We start from the raw sequence: 7,804 nt of genomic DNA, 5'->3' as shown, positions 1-7,804 counted from the left end.
GTGCAGCATTTTCGGAACTAACGAAGTTTTTCCAGATTGAGACGGTCCCACCACGATACAACTGGGCAGGTGTTTTAATCGCACTTTTTACAAAGTAAGTTAAATTCCTTCTTTAATAATTGCACACCGGTATATTTATAAGGTAGTCCATCGCTCGTGAATTTTCGAATATCATATACATATCTTCCAGCATTTAAACATTTATGTAAATACAGTAGAGAGTCGAAAATCGGCATCAATTGGGGACTGGGGTCGTTCAGATTAGGGATTTGTTCCGATTACGGTCTATGTACGAAAAAATATATTAATTAACCTGTCCGATGTTCAAATTTTTCTTCGTTGCGTGTCGCTTCGCGTTGAATTTTCGTCGATTTTAAGCCTAACGAAAATTTTTAGAAAAATAATCGAGGCTATCGTATCGTTAAAAATTATTTCTTTATTTTGTACAAACAAAATAAATATATTGAAGAATATAAAAACATGAAAATTATACTTTAGAAGTAAATTTAGTATCAAAAACGTTCGATTCGGCACGACGCAGTCCGACTGAAAATCGTGCCGATTATCGGGCGAATCCGATTACCAGGGTGCCGATTTTCGACTCTCTACTGTAAAAGTTTCTATCTAAATGTAAAGAATATTCACAAGTAGTATTTTTTATATCAATTTCCTTAAATCCCGATCTATTTAATAAACCTATAAAAAAACTGTTAGCGAAAATAATTCTAAACAGCTTATAATAACGAAAGCAATTAGTATTTTACGAGATATGATAGAAAAATAAGGATTAAAACCCCAATCGTTGCCTATTAAAATAAAACTAAAACACTAGTGCATGTGCACGAAAAAACATAAAACCAAATCGCGAATTTAAAATTATTTTATTCGAAAAAATGGAAGAGTGCAGTGCAGATATGGTATCGGCCTTCCATTGGACCGCGTTTTCTACGGTCAACAAGAAATTATTAGTTCCCTACGCTTTCTCTAGAACCTCGTTTCCTTGCATCGAGCTGGCGGAAGAATCGGCTAAATCACAAAAGTTTCCACCGAACATTAAAATTCTATACTCTGTAGATTTTCTACCACGATTTATACCAAAAGTGAAACGTTTTCGATGGATGCTTACATCGAGGAAATCTTATCATCATTACAGCATAGAAATTCTATCGGAATCTAGTAAAATTTTTCGACAATTTTGATCAATGTTTCTTCGACTCGGAAAAACATAATCCTCATTGTGGACCCGAAAATAATATGCCGAAAATGTATTTTGAATACAAATGTAAAAATCAATAAAGAAGAATTTTTTTTGATAATTTCGTGTCTTGACTTGGTTTTTTATTTAATAATAACAAATTATTTCGTGTCTTGACTTGTTTTTATTTAATAATAACAAATTAAGTTTGTCGATGCGTCATAATATTTTAAGTTCGTTGACCTACATAGCAGTTAGCGAGGGGAGATGCACCATACTATTTTAAGTTCGTTGAGCTGGGAGAGAAGGTTGTATCTAAAACGAAAAAAACTAGTCGATTACGTCATAAAATAAATCGATTGCATCATAAAAAATAAAGCTCATTGGTCTAAAACTAATCGGTTACGTCATAAAAAAATATATAAACTACTACAGTCAATAAATCTAGTTATTCTTCATATTAATATCAGGGAAAGAAGATCGTAATGGAGGGGAAAAATATTGCTTTACTTTCTCAAGAGTTAAATTCCAATTTTGATTGGACAGAATTCTCTAAATTAAATTTGATGGAGGATGTAATAAGACAACTTCAAGATAAAGTTGATTGGAATATTATTTCCGAAAAAATTTTAGTAATGATTTTATTAATGACTTCCAACATAAATTAAACTGGAATAAAATGTGGAAAAGCAGAATTTACTCTACCGATTTTTTAAACAAGTATATTCATCAAATTAATTGGGACGATGTTTGTCGTTATCAGCAGTTAACAGAAACCTTTTTGACTCAACATTCTGATCATCTAGACTGGGATCTTGTCTCACAATATCAAAAACTAACTCATCATTTCATTTTAAGTTTTAAAACATTTACTCAATATGAAACTTGTTTGTAGATATCAACAACTGGACGAAAATATTATTATAAAACTTGAAAACGAAATTAATTGGGAGATTATTTCAGAATATCAAGATTTATTCGTAAAATTTATGAAAGATTTCAAACATAAATTGGATTGGTGTAATGTCATTAGTAATCAGAAACAAATAACAAACAAATTTATATCGGATAATTATCATTTTTTCTAATTTATATTTTACCAAAAATATGTGAAAGGCTTTAAGTATTCACTTATGTTTTTTGTATACTTACTGCTTATTTCTGAATTGATGTAAACGTTCTTTTTATATCAATAAAAAAGATAGAGTATCATCGATGACAATTATTTAAAAAAAAATACATAATATATAGTCTAAAAAGAATAGATAATTTTTGAAATAGCGAATAGTGTGTTCTGATTTGTGACGGTACACATTATTCGTTATTTCTTTTCGTATCTAAATCGTAGATGAAAAACAAATACAGTCAAACCTGTTTTTATGTGGTGGATAGGAACCGCATAAAAAAAAATTGCACGAAACTTCACAAGTGGCTATAAAAAATAGTTTACGCAACACAATTTAAAAAATATTTTTTTATGCGGTCAATAGGGACCGCATAAAAAAAGTCCCACATAGAAAATAACTCAAAACCGTACGAAATAGAATTTATTAACAACAGATGTCAGCACTTGACTGCATCGTCTCGTCTATCGTCTGTTTTACATATTTTTGTCCAGGTGGTGTTTTGTTGACTTAAAAAATAAATTATTTCATTTTTCGCATATTCCTGCAATAATATTACTATAATAAGTTCATTTATGCTATAATAAGTTTATTTAGCTATAATAAGTGAACGTGAGACATGACAAATCGCACGAGACTAGTCGCCAACTATACCGCACCAAAAAAAAATTGCATAAAAACAATCGCACAAATAAAAAATCGCACACAAAAAAAAGATCGCATGAAAACAGGTTTGACTGTAATATATTTTAAAAATATATAAATAATATTTTTATCAACAGATGGCACCACTTAATAAATAATATTTTGTCAATAGATGGCGTCACTTAAAGTTTCTCTTATTTATTTAAATGAAATGTATTCCATTTATTATTGTAAAACCTTATGTATTCTTTGTTTTAAATAAACGAGAGAGAAAGAGAAAATTGTATTAATTATTTAAACAAAAACACTGTGTCTCTTTTATATATATATATATATTCGTAAAGTTCTCTTTTAAATAAATGTTAATTCCCTTATAAATATAAAAATAATATTTTTTGTCAACCACTTAGATTAAAAGATAATTAGTTACTTCTCTTATATATATTAATATATATATAGAGACGCCTAAAAATACGATTTTATTCCAGAAACGATCGTTCAAATCCCGCGGTGAAGTATATGCAAAGGGGCTAAAAAACTAGGTGTGGTTTGGACTCCTATGATAGTTTCTGGGATGGTAATTATCGCAAAATTCATTGATCGATTCTGGAATTATTCTAGAATCCATCGTATTTTTGCTCCTGTTCGATGTCTTTCCAGCGAAATGATGATAGACTCTAGAATAAAAGTTATAACTTGTTAAACTTTTAACAAATTATTCCAGAGTCTATCAACCCTATACTACTTCCGTTACAAATCAGAGTTTTGCTATTAGTATGAAGTGTTTTTTGTATAGGCCATTTCGAAAATTTATTTATACATTTTTTAAATTATGTAAAAGTTACGAAAGTTATATAAGTTGCCTTACAGTCCTTAATTCTAATTTATTATTAATTGTCTACTCAGACACAACTTATTATTAGGAGTTTATACTAGTGCTTTGGATATTGATACAAAGATAAGTAATAAGAATCAGATAAAACAAAATTTCTTTATTATATCACCTGTAGTAATTTTTTTTGTATGCATATTACGTGTTTCCGGGCTGACATGTCTCTCATCAGCAGTATTACCACGACTTGGCCGTCGACTTGTATAAAAGGAACGTTTTCCTGCCACTTCGGGTAGTAGTTGTCGCTCTCCAACAAAACTACCATATAAGATGTTATAATAATGCTAGTAGTAGTCGTAATCCTTCTGACAAAGCTACCATATATGAAGGCACCTCAGCAGATCTCCATAAGAAGATGCCATAAGTAAACTTCTCTATACGATCTCCAAATAACGTCAAAAGAAAACCTATGAAGGTAGTATAATATATTGATGTAAACTTTCTCTCTGCGAGATAAGCTTTAGTATATAAGACAGAAAAAGATCTCTCCGTGAGAAAAGTTAATTTGGATTAAGATAGATAGTTAGTATCTCCACGAGGATAGGCCTAGAATATATTGTTGTAATTCCATAATTTGTAATTTCATATCATTTGTATTTTTATTCTAATTTTTATTTTATTTGACTTAATTAAATTTTATTGTTATTTTGGTTATAAAAATAGTCTTATCAATTGGTCTATGCTCCACTTAAACATAGAAGACCCTCCTATGTTTAAATACATCACGAAATCTATAAATAGTTTATACGCGTGTTAATCCGCGGGAAATCGATTAACTGGTGTCAGAATCCTGACAGGAGAAAGTGCTTATGAGATCATCTCTCTCCGCATTTTTCACTCATAAATGCCATACTTATAGACGTCAGAAGGCCTATTCCTCCAATAGGCTGCCGAGTAAGCTGTACGCGAGTTTTACCAACTCTATATCCCCGGCTGTTCTCACATATGCAATTCTGAATTCTGATGGTCTCCACACTGATGGTCTCCACAACACTTTCGCGTGTAATGTCAGGGCGACATCAAATAAAATAATCCGTGACAAGTGCTTTTGGGGCAGTTAAGAATCAACTACATCTTTTAGAGCTAGTGGACCTTCCATGAATTCCTGCTTTAGTCTCATGACATTTTGGCTTTTTGACTCCTCTATCAAGATGTCGTTGTCTCAGACTCTGCAAACATTTTTAATCCCAATGTCTTACTTCACCAAGCTAATGTTCATCTTTAGCAGCTCCTGGGTTCGACTGCTACTCACTTCATCATCCTTTAGGTACAGTACACTAATGGCATGTGCTCTGAGGTCTCTACCCTTTTTGTTCTGGCAGTCGCTTGTGGCCCATCACAGCATTTCCTAGGGACCAGCTTAGCAGTGACAGTTGCATAGTCTGCTTGTCACTACTGCCTTGTGATTACTAGCCAAAGATATTGGTGGTTGTTCTCTTGCCACCAATACCTCCTACCACTGACAGCCGGATTGTTGAGCAGTCATGATGGCAGCATTCCGCTCTGGAGGACCTCGGATCAAACTAAACGGGTCGAAAAATCCCCAGGAGTTTTAGAAAGTGGCTCCAAATATGTCAGGTTCTGTCCCCACACCAAAAAGCTGCCCCTTTGTAAGCCTGGCCGACCCATAATGGGCTTGCTTAAAAGAGGCCCTCTTAGTGCCCACAGGCCAGAAAGAGTTTAAATGAAAATATATATATATATATTTATTTATTTATTTATGTAACAATATAAGTCATTCACAGAAATTTTTAATAAAAATTACATTATATTTAATTGTTTTAAATATTACAATTATTAATAAAGATGAAAATATAATATACATTAACGACGAGTAAATTTTTTAAAATTATTGATATTGTATAAAATTAGTACATTCCAATAGTTTAAAAAATTACATTACACCAGTGGCATGCTGTCCTTGGAAGCAGTAAAAGCGCCACTTCCCTTGTATTTCCTAAAATATAAATACATATTGCGCGAGTTATTTTCATATATTAACTTACTTTGACTGAATTAAAATTAATATTTTATTATGACTGCATTATGTATTTTATTACAAATTTCTATACTACATGTGAAAAAACAATATGATTGCTATTGTATATTCGAATATCAGTGGCGGAATGGAAGCGCTGTACTGTCAAAACCGGGTCAGCTTCCACAGCGAAAATAACTGAATGGTGTAAATCAGCCAGATTATAGGCATTTGCGCACGCGCTTTACAGGTATGTTTTTTATGATAGTTCTGTATAGTTGACAGAAGTTTAAAAAAATACATTAAAATATTTGATATATTTATTCTGCTCTCCCATCTTATGTTACTTACGGACTTCAATATTAAACCAGTGATATTACTATTCAGTGTGCCCCATCTATAATGGGATGCAGAAAAAACGTGTACAATTCTTGTACAATGTTAAAAAATTAACTGTTACTTTGGCAGCATCATTTACATCCAAATTTAATAAATGAGATGCACAAGGTACAAATAAAGCTCTAGAATTTATTTTCCTTAAATTTACGATTTATGTATCTGTTGTCATAAAAATTTGTCTTTCCACTTCTTTTCCCAAGACTACAAATATTCAAGTACAAAGTAACCGGTTTCAACTTATTTCTACTTAAGTAGTAGTTAAATAATCAAGCGATTAGGAAATTAGGGACAAATAAAACCTGCCGAAAGAGTCAGAATTTTAGTTAAAAGCTTAACTGAACCATTCTCTAGCCGAGTACAGTGGGGACTGATTTCTTCATAATATTAGTTGTGATAAAGACAGAAATTTTTCCAGTTTAATGAGAGTGACTGAAAAGTAGTAAATTTTGAAAATTTTCGTGGACACCTGGTCCTAAAACGAATTAGTTAGAAACAAGTAACGGACAATCAATTAAGTTTAACATATTTATATTTTTACATCTATGGTGAGAAACGTTTAAAATTTCACCCTTTGAGATATACTAGTGATGCGTCAAAAGAGGCATTTGACATTGACTACTATCGGCACCCTCGTCTGCTTGCATGCATGCACTGCACATCTACAGGACCATCTCTGATTCCATCATTAGTCACTCGTATGGAGCTACTTGACTAAGTGGATCCTAAGTGGAACTAAGTGGAGTTAAGTTTTAGGATTTAAGACTTAAGATTAAAAAAGTAAAGAATGTTCAATGTTATTTTTACGTACGTTTCTTTACAAAGCTATATTTAATTATAATTTTCCTTAAAAGTATATTCATACATTGAAGAATATTTTGTACTAGGTATATCCGTCGCACATTTTATTTCACCAAGTAAGTTTTTATAATTTTATTTTTTATTTTAGCCATTATATCATGGCTAGCGATTCAGAATGTAATTGTGATATTGAAAATTTATTTTAAAAAGTTTGAACTCAAGACCATGTAACGAAAAAGAAAGCATTAGTAAAAGAGAACGACCAATGCCTAAATTAAATAAAAATACTGCATCAAAAATTTGTTCGACATTTTCACGATTAAAGAAATAATATGGCTTTGTGGATACAAAAATTGTTTTGTCGGCCAGGCCTATCATTTTCAAATGAAATTAGTGTGTGGAATAAGAAGGGCTTGGACGATTTAAATAATTTGGATAAAGCTGGCAAAAGTCACGTAAATCGTAAATGTCACATCGATTCTTTCGTAAAATTGAAGCAATTTGGAAATCAAAACAGAATAGAATTTAACATTAGTAAAAAATATAAAATAAATATTGAAAATTACAACAAGATAGTTACGGCTAATAGATATATTATTAAATCTCAATTAATAGATGTTATATGTTTTTTATCAAAGCAAGAATCGGCATTTAGAGGGCATAGGGAATCTATTGAATCTAATAACAGAGGTAATTATATTGAATCTGTTTATTTATTAAGTACGTCAGATAATCTATTAAAAATACATTTAGAGAAGTCTACGGTTTTTACC

This window comes from Centruroides vittatus, unplaced genomic scaffold (assembly GCF_030686945.1).
Source record: "Centruroides vittatus isolate TY-2023 unplaced genomic scaffold, ASM3068694v2 contig_65, whole genome shotgun sequence".
Classification (NCBI taxonomy): domain Eukaryota; kingdom Metazoa; phylum Arthropoda; class Arachnida; order Scorpiones; family Buthidae; genus Centruroides; species Centruroides vittatus.
Note: the sequence above shows the minus strand (reverse complement) of the source record.